The 14,961-nt window shown below is 36.8% G+C and overlaps 1 protein-coding gene across 1 annotated transcript in view; it reads right to left on the reverse strand.

The window, feature by feature from the left end:
• LOC125226968 (calcium/calmodulin-dependent 3',5'-cyclic nucleotide phosphodiesterase 1) overlaps positions 1 to 14,961 on the reverse strand; it is a 416,921-nt gene that overhangs the window by 94,804 nt on the left and 307,156 nt on the right. The window lies entirely within an intron of this gene.

Consider the following 14,961-nt stretch of genomic DNA (forward strand, 5'->3'; position numbering starts at 1 on the left):
TGTTGAAGCTCCAGGATATATATTTAAGCACACATTAGGAAGATCGAGGCATCATAAATATATATCAAGACTTCATAGTTCATATATATACATATCAAGACTTGTGAATATAGGAAACGGCGTGGTACCAACTACACTAAGGGAATAACTTTGTTCATAAATAGTTTGCAACACATAAAACAACGTGGATAAATTGCAGGAAAGTATAAAACTGTACTAAAGCTACAAACGATAAGCCGAGGGAAAATATGTATTCAGCTGTATTATGATTTTTTAAAAGCTGTTTGCTTTTATTGTTACCTTTGTTCCGTGCAACATGCGATTGTAGACTAATATATGTCAAAATAAATTTCAAGAGCTACGAGAAAAGAGTTGGTGTAGTTTGTGGAAAAGCGACAATTTTCAACGAAAAATAAAACAAAAGAAAGTTGCAAAAACTTTGCATACGGCGTATTTCTGGGCTTTTAGTAGTTTTATTTCTGCGCTGTAAGCGCTGGTAGCCTAGCGGTAAGTACGTGCGACTTTCATTCCGGAGGTCGCGTCGAATGAATTTTTCGGAATTTATGTGCGAAATGTCATTTGATATTTGCCAGTCGCTTTTCGGTGAAGGAAAACATCGTGAGGAAACCGGACTAATTCCAATGTCTAGTTTACCCTTCGGGTTGGAAGGTCAGATGGCAGTCGTTTTCGTAAAAACTAGTGCCTACGCCAAATCTTGGGAGTAGTCGTGGCAAATCTATCCCATGAGTCTCCCATGAGTCATGACAAATGCCGGGATAACGCAAGGAGGATGATGAGGATGATGAGTAGTTTCATTTCTGCATTCGTATTAAAGCGGAAACAGTGCTTTATCATCTTGAAAATAGGGCACTCCCAGGTAAATAATTGGCAGACAATTCAATATTGAACATCAACATGTTTTGGAATCGATTTTAGCTAATTATTTTCCGGTTGACAAACGTACTTTTCGTTAATACGGAGAATTCGAAAATAAAATTAGTAAAAATCATAATCATAATACATGTGACTTTGCATTGCACACAGCTGACATAAATTCTAAGACCAATACTTGAACTAGAAATAGTTAAAACAAATTGGATATAAAATAGGTAAGTTAAAAATAGTGTGACGAAAAGATACATCAAATAGAGATCAAAAAAAAAATAAGACCAATTTGAAAAATCGAACAGGCTCGATCCATCCATGCTTCAATCCCCACTGTACCCATAGGCTACCTGTGTCTTCTAGTCAAATCAGCTTCTTTTAAGAACTGTTTTAACGAATTTGAACGACATGAAATCGAATTGAGTGACGTCACGGTCAATTCAGTTACTTTATATATTTCTACCTGACTTATTAAATAGAAATTGAATTTAAAAATAACTTCTGTCCATGTTTTTCTTATAATTATCCGATGCTTTATTTCGTGAATGGTATAAACTATTTTATTTTTACTACAGTAAAGTTTCCTATTCAGGCCGGCCCGTCATTCACTCTTTGAGCACGACACTTGCCTTTTTGCGTCCGTTGCAGATTGCTACTCGTTTACATTCTATTGACGTCCTGCCGGCCTAGCTGAAGAGACATTTAGTTCATGTTACATGCCGATCAAAACGCAGTCTGGCTCTGTTGTACCATTACAGAAGAGAGAGAGAGCTAGCTAGAAGCGTAAGCAATTGTGACATAGGATAGGCACTAGCACGGTACACTTGACAGTATACACAAATTGGAGTCCTGTTACAAAATCATAGGTTTGAAATTGATTTGATAAGTGGAAATGTACACTGTCCTATTGCTCTAGTGTGCTTCAATCGGATGGGAAGCCTTTTTACTCTTTCATTTTCTTTGCTGATAATTGCTACGTATACGTTTAAGTATTATTTAAAGTGAATAAAATGTAAAAAAAATATATAAATTTATGAATTCGATTAAAATATTCGACCGCTTTTTACAACGCTACAGTTGAAAATATTGATTTGTATATTCGTATTGTCGATTAAAGTTTTACTTTTTAAAGTATTCCTTTACGAGAAAAATGTCGAATTAGTAGACAAATAAGTAGTCGCTGAGTAAGCCAATTTATAATAATAAAAATCAAATACTGTTGACATATTATATTACTAAAGTAAGTAACTACCTACCTACCTATTGATTCTGTGAGTTGTACGAATCCGTATTTTTATTTTATTTTTTACTAACATTTAATCGACAAACAATCTATCAATATTGACTGTCGAACGTGCACACAATATTTCAGAAAGGCCGGTAGAGGAATGCAGCCTGTTGTAATTGTAACTTCCTAGGCCCAGCCATACAAATAAAAAATCCAGAATTTGCCAGTGAAATATGAACCTTTAGTCCAGGGAATAGAGTTGATTTTGGTTTTGTCCGAAAATTTAACGAAACAAAACAAATGAGACTCTGTTCCAATTCAATATGATTTAAATTTCATCGAACCTAATAAGTACTGTAGGTAGGACTTTGGCCCTTAGGAGGGTAAAGCATTTTCGGACATACGGAAACGGTTTTACCTAAAATAAAACGCTTTTGCTGGGTCAGTACATTTTACATAAGGTAAAGCGGGACAAGTCTCGACTGGGGGCAATTGTAACTAGCAGAGACCGGGGCTAGTTGACTATAGGGGTAGGTTGACTAACTGTTAAGAAATTGAGCCAAAAATCAAACTTGAGCCAACCAGTGAGGTACGAAAGTCCGTCACCTCCCCCAGCTCAGTCACCGGTGAGCCTCTCGGTCACTATATATAACCGTATCACTGGTTGGCTCAATTTTTTAAGAGGATACGGTAGCGAAAATGCTAAAATGGAAACGAGCCCCCCTTTCAACTTGGGAATTTTAGTTAAATATACAAGTGTTATTAACTAGATCTATCGAAAAAAAATTGTCCATTAAGAACAACTCAGTCAAAAGATATTTCAAAAAAATCTTTAAAATCAAGGTTCCGCTCTCGACTCTCTCGCTCGCTCTCCTTCAAAACTTAATCAATCGGAACGAAATTTGAGAATCTGAATAAAAATGAAATAATCTATGTCGGACCGTTTAGTTTTTTTGGTTAATTGTTACCAATCTTGAGTATCACACCTTTTTTTGCGCCACAATGAAAAAAGCCGTTTTTGGAAATTTTTGATTGGCTCTAGAGTCTTTAAAACGGTCCGACACAGATAAAAATAATAACAATCTGTGTTGAAAAAATAATTGCTCTCTCTTCAAAAACCAGGGAGGAAATAGTCGAGAGCGTTTGTATGGAGAATTGACCCCTACCGTATCGTCTTAATAGTTAGTTAACCTACCCCTATAATCAACTAGCCCAGGTCTCCCCTAATCTATTTTTTCCATTATTACACTATGGTGTTGAGTTCTACATGTATCCACCGAACACGCCTACCATATATAACCGGTGGACACTCTATTTAATAATGCAAACATTGTAAAACATGGAAAAAATGGACCAGTTACACCCCCCTCCCCCAGATTTGCCCCGCTGTACCTTACTCTACAGTCTACAGTCGTAGTGATTTTGATACCACTGACTAACTATTTATTTATTTATTTATTTATTTAACCTTTATTGCACAACATAAAGTACAAATGGCGAACTTAATGCCTTAAGGCATTCTCTACCAGTCAACCATTGGACCAAACAGAAACTTACAATTGGTGCGGAAAATAAAACAGAAATTTAAATAGATATAAGTCACTATCTAAATACTATATGCATCATCAATATACATACATAAATAAGTACAATCATATACATACATAAACTAACTAAAATATATAATATACATATATATACATATATATAGTACCCATTTAACCATTACTGTCTAACAACGTTGGTGTACCTGCGAGAAGTGTTTACGTAATTGACGTTTGAAGGAAAACTTGCTCTGTGCTTGTCGTATTGCGAGAGGGAGATCGTTCCAAAGACGAATTGCCTGCATAGCGAAGGAGTTGGACATGAACCCGGTGCGATAGAGGGGGATAGCGAGCTTAAGGCTCCGAGACTTACGAAGATCGCAATCGGGACGAGGAGTTATAAATTGAAATTTAGATCGAAGGTAATCTGGTGCAGCTGGATCAAACAGGATAGTATAGAGCATGCAAAGTATTCTAGACGACCTACGCTCGCGGATCGGGAGCCAGTTTAGTTTTCGGCGGAAGATGGAAATATGGTCGTACTTTCTGAGCCCGTAGATGAATCGGATGCAGTTATTAAGCAAACGATCCAATTTATTTAGTAATTCCTGCGTAATGTTTGAATAACATACGTCACCATAATCTATTACAGGCAATACTAACGCCTGAATAAGGAGCATTTTCGTGCTAACCGGCAAAAAGTGTTTAAGCCTGTAAAAAGACCGCAGCATATTCGTTACCCGGCGACAAACATCCGAGACTTGCGGAGCCCAAGACAGACCACTATCCATTAATAGACCCAAGTTTCTCACTTCCGGCGCGTAAGGAACCACACTGCCCGCGTAAAGGATCGGAGCCAACTGATCGACATTTACTAAAGAAAGCAAGCGAGGACTTCCGAATATGATGGCTTGACATTTGTCCGGATTAACATTGATGCCGAAATTACGAGACCAGGTAGAGATATTGGCCAAATCATTATTAATTTTCGTCACTGCTTGTTTTAAACGAGTTAAATCAGTTTGCGTATATATTTGAAATATTTATTTTATATATTTGAATACTATATAACTATTACATGGGGCATGTAAAGTAACACGAGTAAAAAACAGTTTAGCTCGTGGGCAGGTACTCTTCAAACTTAACAACATTAGTTCAGCGACTTTTATACATACTTTCAGCACAATAAAGTTTATTTTAACACAATGCCTACTGTGAATTTTGTTATGTTAATAACATGACAAGCAGCGTCATTTATGGTTATATTTAATTTGTACGAAAAGGGAAATCTAAAGATCTAATTTTAATCAGTTATTGTATAATAAAACTTGATATTTGCCAGTCGCTTATCGGGGAAGGAAAAACATCGTAAGGAAACCGGACTAATTCCAATACGGCCTAGTTGCCCTTCGGGTTGGGTCAGATGGCAGTCGCTTTCGTAAAACTAATGCCTACGCCAAATCTTGGGATTAGTTGTCAAAGCGGATCCCAGGCTCCAGTGAGCCGTGGCAAATGCCGGGATAACGCAAGGAGCATGATGATGTATAAAACTTGACGTCGTTTACGGAGTAATTACAAAATGGGTTAGGTATATAGATTTCATTCATCATCCTCCTTGCGTAATCCCGGCATTTGCCACGGCTCATGGGAGCCTGGGGTCCGCTTTGACAACTAATCCCAATATTTGGCGTAGGTACTAGTTTGTACAAAAGCGACTGCCATCTGACCTTCCAATCCGAAGGGTAAACTAGACCTTATTGGAATTAGTCCGGTTTCCTCACGATGTTTTCCTTCACCGAAAAGCGACTGGCAAATATCAAATGACATTTTGCACATAAATTCCGAAAAACTCATTGGTACGAGCCGGGGTTTGAACCCGCAACCTCCGGAACGAAAGTCGCACGTACTTACCGCTAGACTACCAGCTGAGGCTTCATATTTATAGAATTCATTATGAGTTCTTAAATACGCTCGACCCTCAAAAATGACTTACTTTTCTTAACAGATTACCTAATAACCATACCTATATTCGTATTTAAGCTGTTCCTAGGCAATTTTGCCCTCGTCCCTTTTTGAGCTTGTCAAATTATAATCTCTACTAGTCAAAAGGCTTTCGCCCTTGGTTAAAATGTACCTTTGTCTTTGCAGATTACGGCTGATTGTTAATTTTCGGGATCGGATTATTTGTGCTGGGAAAATAACAGGACAATGAATCCGAGTTTTGCGTTGGGGCATTTTCTAATTAATATCGAGATGTGAATTTTGAAGTTTATTTATTTATTTAAACTTTATTGCACAGTAAAAATATACTGTTACAAAAGGCGGACTTAATGCTACATGGCATTCTGTACCAGTCAACCTTTAGGCCAAACAGAGAACCCCAAAAAAAGGTGCGGGATATGTAATGAACACTAAAGACTTGCTTTTATTGGACTACGTTGTAGAAATAATAGGGACTTATATAAATATTATTAAGTTTCACGTTTTGAGTATTATAAATACGTATGGAACGATGGATTTCAATCATTCTCGATAGATGCAGTCTTTAGATCCAAAATGGATCTAACGAAACTTATTTTTCTTCATAGATCCAAATGTTATGTTGACAGTTAGATACTGGATCTACAGGGAAAATACTTAGTAACGTTGGATCTACGGGTTGGATCTATAGAGAATGAAGGATGGATTTGGAAATACGTATTGTACAGTGTACCAATTGGAACCTTAGGCCACTGTAGAACTATGTCATAGTAACGTTATTAAGACGCTACAGCTGAATAACAATGAAATAATCTGTGTCGGACCGTTTAGTTTTTTTGGTCAACTGACAACAATTTTGAATACCACACCTTTTTTACGCCATAATCAATAACACCGTTTTTGGAAATTTTTGATGGACGTCTTTAAAAATAAGAATATCAAAAAAATCAAAACGGTCCAACACAGATAAAAATTATAATAATCTGTGTTGAAAGAATCATTGCTCTATCTTCAAAAACCAGAGAGGAAATGGTCGAGAGCGTTTGTATGGAGAATTGACTTCTTCGTCTTAATCAAATCGTAAGAAATCTCTTACTGCTTGTCATTTTGACATAGTAGTAGAGTGGCCTATGGTTCCAATTGGTTGACTGTTATATGTATATTATTTTTAATATCTAGTGTGGGAGGACCATAAGTGGGTAAGTACCTACGCAGTTTTGTCATAGATTAAATATAAGGTCATACCATCCCATATATTAAAATGCGACCGCCTAAGAATGCGCATACACTATACCACACTCATAGATGGCGCCGCAAAAAAAATGTCTTGTAGTTTTCGATTATGCTTGTAGATGGCGTTAAGTGTCATTTTTGACATAAATTTATGGCTCGAAAGTGACACTTAGCGCCAATCTACAAATAATCGATGGCAACAAGGCTTTTTGTGGCGCCATCTATGTGTGGTGTAGTGTAGGTATGCGCGTTCTTAGGCGGTCGCATTTTAATGTATGGGATGGTATGATCTTCTTATATTTAATCTATGGTTTTATGTATGGATAAAATTTATTTGAATACAAATAATAAGTGGAAAGCAAAATAAAATCACTTTTAGGCAAGGATAGCACAAACATCTGTAATCGACGAAGATCATAATCTATTCTTCGTCTAAAACCTTATCAGATCAAAATTGTTAGAATAATAGTAGTTAGAACACTTATAAAAAGGCATATTCATCATCTTGAGTGGTATTCGAACATCAAATTAAATCGAAGAAGGTATTTGAAGATAGAATTGCGAAGTTCCACATAAATAAAACATCATCATGCCAATAATCTGTTGAGGGGTCATTCTCTGAGAATATGTCTGCGGTTGTATCTAATTGCCATTACTCTTTCCATAAAATATTGTATGAAAATGGCTATAAGTCGCGGCAATTAGACCGTAGACATATTTTTGAGAGCGACCGTCAGAAAACACTGCAGTTGCAGGAATATAGAAGACAACATCGAACATTTTAAATGGCCATGCCACGGCGAAGCATAGTCAAATCGTATAGGATTTTGATGATCTTGATGGGTTTAAAAAGGGATATAGATTTCTTATGTTTTGATGTGTCACAACTTCATTACAAATTGTTTGTACTGTAATGTAAAAAAAATACTTTTACCGTGGAAAACAAAAGTTCACGTGCTCCATCAAAGGGTTCAGATATCTCTTTAAGGATTATAAATTCTTTGATTTTACTAGAAATTTTACGAGAATCAAAGGTTTATAATATAATAAACATTGTTTTGTGGCACAGATGAAGCCAAGACCAATATGTTTAATTATAATTCAGTCCCATCAAAACATCAAAATCTGCCAAATAACTGAAAACATAATTCACAAACGAAACAATATTAAAAAAAAAGGTTGGTAACTTGCAAATACAAAAGTGCAAGATCAGAGGAGGTTTGCGCCAATAACGTGCACGTGGTAGGTGGTTATCATGAATCTGCTTTAACTCAGTATAAATATTCTGAAAAATTATAGTCCCAGTTCCTAAAATCAACTTTAAGTTCAGAAGGCTTTGATTCTGCAGGCATGTATCTAGTACCTAGAAGTGAGTCTTCTCGAATGTCCAAAATACCGAACAGGCGTAGTTATTTGTGCAAAAAAGTATTCAAAATGTATGTTATTATAATTTTGGTAAATTGATAGGTAAACTCGCATATCCAGAATTATTAATTTATTTTAAAAAATGAAATAAGTAACATATTCTACACTAATCAAGTACGGCAGGCTCTGTGTTGAGAAGATACAAATATAATATTTATGGTAAAATTAAATCTATTTGAGCTGTTAGAGAATCAAGACTCCAGAGTTATAAAAACTTTATTTATTTAGTAATAGTACATTACATCAGAGGCCGGGAAAATGAGGATTTCCGGCCAAGTGGGTATATAGGGCCGAGCGAGTGTGCGAGCGAGGCCGGATAGGGATACAAGGCCGGGAATCCGTTTTCACGCCGAGGCATGTATAGTGCTTTTCTCAAACATATAATGAAATAAAAAAAAATGCTCTAAAGGACAATATTTTATAAAAAAAAGTTACTTTGCAGGCCTAGGCCTAAAAAATAATATGAAATCCCTTTACAGTCCTCTCGAGTCGTTGCGCCCAAAAAGCGATACTTCCCAGCCCATTTTAAGGAACGTAAAGACAATATTTCATTGCATGTTTGAGAAAAATATATTACCTACTTATGACCATTTTTGACAACTTTGACGCTTCATATACTCAGCCTCCTGTTACATGGGATTTTGGTAAATAGTAAAATTTTGGTCAATCTTTTTCTTACCCTTTTTTTAAATATATCGATAACCAATATTAATCAAACTCTAGAACATTTCTTTGCTAATCCGCGAATAGAAATCTATTTATCTCTAATTCTAATATTCGCCGCACAGCAAAGTATTTAATATTCTAGTTTTGGATTGATATATTGGTAGTGTGAGTGCAACATCCCACTCACACTGTTTTACCTTACCCTATTTATGAGGAGCGTGAAGTTTAATATAATTGGATAACCTATAATCGATACAAGCGAGTTCTCCTTTAGTCGACACATCACATGGCGACCCTGCCAGTGTGGCCTTGTGCTGCTCTGGCGGCGCGCTCGCTACCCCAGTGAACAATAAATACCCAATATTGAGAAGAATCATGATAACCACCTGTACCTAAAAGACCGTGCTTACTAGGGGTGCCGTTGCGCGGTGCGGGGGGCGGAGGGGGGCGCGGCGCCTCCTCCCGCGGTGCGCCCGCGCCGCCCGGCGGGCTCGCCACTGCAACACCAACCATATCGACATTAATATAGGGGTATTGAATTGTGTGGGGAGGGAGGATGTTTGGAAGTTTAAGTGTAGGGCCTGAGTGCACGCATTGGGCGTACAGCGAGGCGGGGCGTGCGGCGTGCATGTCAATCAATTGAAGCTCCTACAAGTGTCCTCACTCGACGCTGCATGGTGTGGACGCATGTTCGGCCGTCCCGCTGCACGCTCCGCCGAACGCTCCGCTCCAAGTGTCTACTCAGGCCTTAGTGCGTTTTCCTATTATCTAATACGATATCGGATGTCGGACAATTTCCCATATATTACAGTCACCATCTTGGATTTTTTCCATTGAAATCCTTTCGACATCCGATATCGGATCGGATAATGTGAAAAGGCGAGCGAGCGTACATTCTAAGCAGCGTCGAGTCAGGACACTTGTATGAGCTTCAATTGTTTGACATGCACACCGCGCCCCGCTGCATTTCTTACACATAGACCTTGGTAGTGATTGGGTATTGTGTGACAAAACATATTAAGGGTAATGCGCACAGATGTCATATATACCATAGATCAAGCAAACGTATCTACTTAGCGTGTCAAATGAACTCAGTGAAATCCACTGAGTTGTCCGTCTTTACTCGCAGCTTGCAGCTTTCGGGCGTCAATTTTTGTAAGTTGAAGTCAACCAAAACATAAAAAATGCCTCGTTACGTGATATTCAATTGCAACAACACAAAAATTATGAACAATCAAGAGCCTGAGACATATTTAAAATTACAGGCAAGAATCAACTTCAGTACAAAATTTGACAAGCATTTGACAATTTGTTTCTTCTATCTAAATTAAGTTCTGTGGTAATGCGTCTATAACACTTTATACAATCTAAATACATAATGTAGGTATGTATTGATAGTTGATTGACAAGGAAATTTATCACATTTATTTATCCTAAATACTCTTATATAAATGTATCTTAAATAAATGTCCTTTTCAAACGCACATACATAAAAAACTTACTGACAAATGACAATTATGCTAAAAGCGGGTAGATTATATATTATTTATTTGTCTACCCCGAACATTTATATAAATTAATATCGGGTAGTTTTGTGTTGTTTACATCTCCGGTGACACTTTGCTGGGACGTCAGTCTTCCGCGACCACGGCCAGTGCAACCTGGCCGAAACGTTGGGAAAAAAGGTAAAAATAATGTTAATTAATCGCGTTCGACCTGTGTGTGACTTTAAATATGTGTACAAAGCGCGAGAACTTAAAGTGTTATAATTGTGTTTAAGTTTAACAAGATAAACATCTTGTTAAGCCACTAAGTAAGAGTTAAAATGGTAGACTGTTATACGCCATTCAAAGTTTAGTTTAATATTCATTCCATAAGATAAACCTTGCTTTGTTAAACTTTGCCCTTAAACTATACTTAGTTGAATCTAAAGTCTCCTGAGAGCAAACATAATATCGTGAACAACCATACACGTGCCATTGCAGTTCAAATATACCCTAGAGAAATGAAAACGGGTCACTTTTAATTTAAAGGGACATTTCACTACTGAGTGGTTTTAGATAAGGGGTCATCAAGTGTCGGTGTACTGATAATGGGGTTACGTACTTTGTGAGGTACGTTGGGTTAACTATTTTTTAAATGAAATAAGATTAATATTGAAAAGTGAAAATATTTTCTGATTTTCTATAGAAATAATGTTTTAGCGTAAAGTACTTAATGCTACTAAAATATGAAGAATTACTAACTTTTTTTCAAAACAACCCAACTTTAGAAGTTTCCAAATGCACCCGGGCCATTTTTTTCAAAGTTGTCCACCCCACTTTTTTTGTAACATGGGTATTTTTTACGCGATTAATACTCAGAATCGCGAGGTCTTTCGATCCTGATAGGAGAAAAAAAATGTCCCAAGATTTTCATACAATTTTTCGAACCTTCCATTCCGTTACTGCCATACAAAATGTATGAAAAAATGGTAACGGAATGGGAAAAAACCTTGGGACACTTTTTTCTCCTATTAGAATTGAAAAAGCTCGCGATTCTGAGTGGAAACCACATATAAATTTCCAAATCCAAAAAAAAGTGGGGTGAACAACTTAAAAAAAAAATAAACCCACCCATTAAGACTTATTTAGCCCTAATTATATGATACTAGCTTATCGGGGCTACTAGCTATCGTGCGGGGTTAGAAAGAGATGAAAAGTAGCCTATGTCACTCTCCATCCCTTAAACTATACCCACTTAAAAAATCACGTCAATTCGTCGCTCTGTTTTGCCGTGAAAGTCTGACAACACACACACACTCTTTCCCATTTATAATATTGGTATGTATTGACGAAAGTACCAACTCGAATATTCCACCAGGACATTTATGTCTGAGTTGTATAATAGGTATTCTAGTCGTATTTTTCATTTCGTTTGCAAGTATAATATCCATACTAATATCTAATATTATAAATGGGAAAGTGTGTGTGTCTGTTTGTCTTTCACGGCAAAACGGAGCGACGAATTGAAGTGATTTAAGTGGAAATAGTTGAAGGGATGGAGAGTGACATAGGCTACTTTTTGTCTCTTTCTAACCCCCCACTTCCCTAAAATGGAGGGTGGGAGTTTGTGTAGAATTTTCGAATTTAACGCGAGCGAAGCCGCGGGCAAAAGCTAGTACAAATATATATCCAATCTTATACCGTATTTTTTATACGCGACTTTAATGTCATATTTTCAAACATGAGAAGTGAAAAATAAATGGTACTATGATTTAATTATTAAATTAAATGAATCAGCGATAATGAAACCACAATAAATGATCCGAAATATCATCATGGAAATATTACTGATAAATCGAGTTAAGTAGTCGTTTTTGTTCGAATATGAAATGTTTCATTATGCAAATGACTTTTTCAGGTACCAAATTAGCATATAATTTTAAATGAAACTATGAAAACGGATTATATCGCGTATAATATACCTAGATGTTTTTCTGACAGGAACATTAAGTTGTTATATATAATATAAGGAATGTATGGCATTATACTGAAGACTCAAATTACTTTACTACTAGGCGCGATGATATAGAACTTTTAAATATTCAATCTACTCAGCTCAGATAAGAATAAAGGCTTACGTCTTTTGATCATATTAATCTATATGAATTCTTTCTGCCTCGGTCCTTGAACTTTGAAATTAAACAAGCATTACAAGAGAAAAAGTTTGATCCTTTTGAAGTTTCTAGACAGTTATTTTCATTAATATTGTAACATTTTTGTAAGGATATTACATTTTAAGTATATTCGTTTAAGCAAAGAGGATCGAGTATTATAGAGAGTTACTGCCAAAGTAAAATGTGTAATCACAGTGCATAGACTGCCATCTCTCGACACAAGCTTAAAACTTTTGACACTCAGTTTTGACAATTTGGCCCATATTCTTAGCTTGATATGTATTAAAATGTCAAATATATTAATAATAAACGTCTAGCCGAGCGTTCCCCAAAAGTGTAACGCCATATTGGCCACCGTACCTTTTTCTCTATAGCTTTGAGGTACTTTTTTTTCTTAGACCTTATCCGTCTATACAGATTTACATATGTCTTTGGTTTAAGAAAGTAAGTTGAATAAAAGCTCCAATATGTTTTAGTTATGCCATACATAATGGCACAGTCACTTGCAACAATATGTCTCTTCGAAGGCCGCACAATATCGTCACTACTTTGAAAAAATCTCGTATCTCACGCTGCTCATCAAAGTTAAAACTTCCATACATACTTACTACCATTTTCTTTTCATTGACAGACGAAGATCAAGTTTTTTTAAAAGTAGCGACGATATGTCACACTCTCCAAAAAGTGACAGATGCGTATTTATGCGGCCTTCGTCGTGTAACATATTTATTATTGCATTTGACTGTACCTACATATACATAATTTATACATATTTATGTATATACATATTTTTCTAGTTTAGATACCTAGAAAATTTAATTAATATGAATATTTTGCACAGTATCAGTTAAATGCCTTTAAAAAATGTTCCTGTCAAAATTATGTAAATTATGTTTACTAAACTAAAATAGATATTATACACTAAAGAAGAAGCGATCAAGCCCACTGGTGGCGAAGCCGGAAATCGAACCCGGGTCTCCAGCTATCGCGGCTGACGTGCTAAACCGTTACACAACGTCGCTCCGTTTTGCCGTGAAAGACGGACAAACAAACAGACACACACACTTTCCCATTTATAATATTAGTATGAACTAGCTTTTGCCCGCGACATCGCTCGCGTTAAAAAGAGACAAAAAGTAGCCTATGTCACTCTCCATCCGTTCAACTATCTCCACCTAAAAAATCACGTCGATTCGTCGCTCCTTTTTGCCGTGAAAGACGGACAAACAAACACTTTCCCATTTATAATCGTCATTCTCCTTGCGTTATCCCAGCATGTGCCACGGCTCATGGGAACCCGGGGTCCGCTTTGACAACTAATCCCAAGATTTGGCGTAGGCACTAGTTTTTGCGAAAGCGACTGCCATCTGACCTTGCAACCCGAAGGGTAAACCAAACCTTATTGGAATTAGTCCGGTTTCCCATTTATAATATTAGTATGGATTTTTGTCTTGACTTAAAGACTTTTTGTTTCCGTTTTAAGTGTTGGTAGGTATTAAGACGATAATGCCTGGAAGTTTTCCCTTTATGTTTGTGGTAGCGAAGTAGTTTACAACTTGGGTCACGAAAGGCATTTCGCTGAGTTTAAGTTCCATAATTCTGTGGTAGATACACATATTTTTAAGGTGAATAATTTAGTAAACATAACGACGTAGGGAACAAATAAAATTAATTTATTAAATATTTTTTGATTTGTTTTTTTTTAAGTAGTAACACTACTATATTATTATAAACTGAAACAGATACCATACACAAAAAAAGCGATCTAGCCCACTGGTGGCGACGCCGGGAATCGAACCCGGGGTCTTCAGCTATCGCGGCTGACGTGCTAAACCGCTACACCACCCCGACCGCCATGCTGGCGTGGATGGCATGCTGCCATGATCTTGGGATTAGTTGTCAAAGCGGACCCCAGGCTCCCATGAGCCGTGGCACATGCCCGGATAACGCAAGGAGGATGATGATTACAAATGGGAAAGTCTGTGTGTCTGTTTGTTTGTCCGTCTTTCACGGCAAAACGGAGCGACGAATCGACGTGATTTTTTAGGTGGAGATAGTTGAACGGATTAAGCTACTTTTTGTCTATTTTGAACGCAAGCGAAGCCGCGGGCAAAAGCTAGTACAATATAAAAACAGTAAGGTAATTCCAAGAAGTATTTAGTTTCATGAAACTTTTGCATGAAACTTGATATTTTATTACTTGCTTAAGCATAATGCATAAACACCGAATTCATGAGACGCTGAGTGAGGACTTCTATGATTTTTTACCCCTGACAAAGGGTCACCTATGCTAGACTAGATTTAATATTGAAGCTATCCATTCTTGTCAATATGCAACACGT

The sequence above is a fragment of the Leguminivora glycinivorella genome, chromosome 6 (genome assembly GCF_023078275.1).
Source record: "Leguminivora glycinivorella isolate SPB_JAAS2020 chromosome 6, LegGlyc_1.1, whole genome shotgun sequence".
NCBI classification, from domain to species: domain Eukaryota; kingdom Metazoa; phylum Arthropoda; class Insecta; order Lepidoptera; family Tortricidae; genus Leguminivora; species Leguminivora glycinivorella.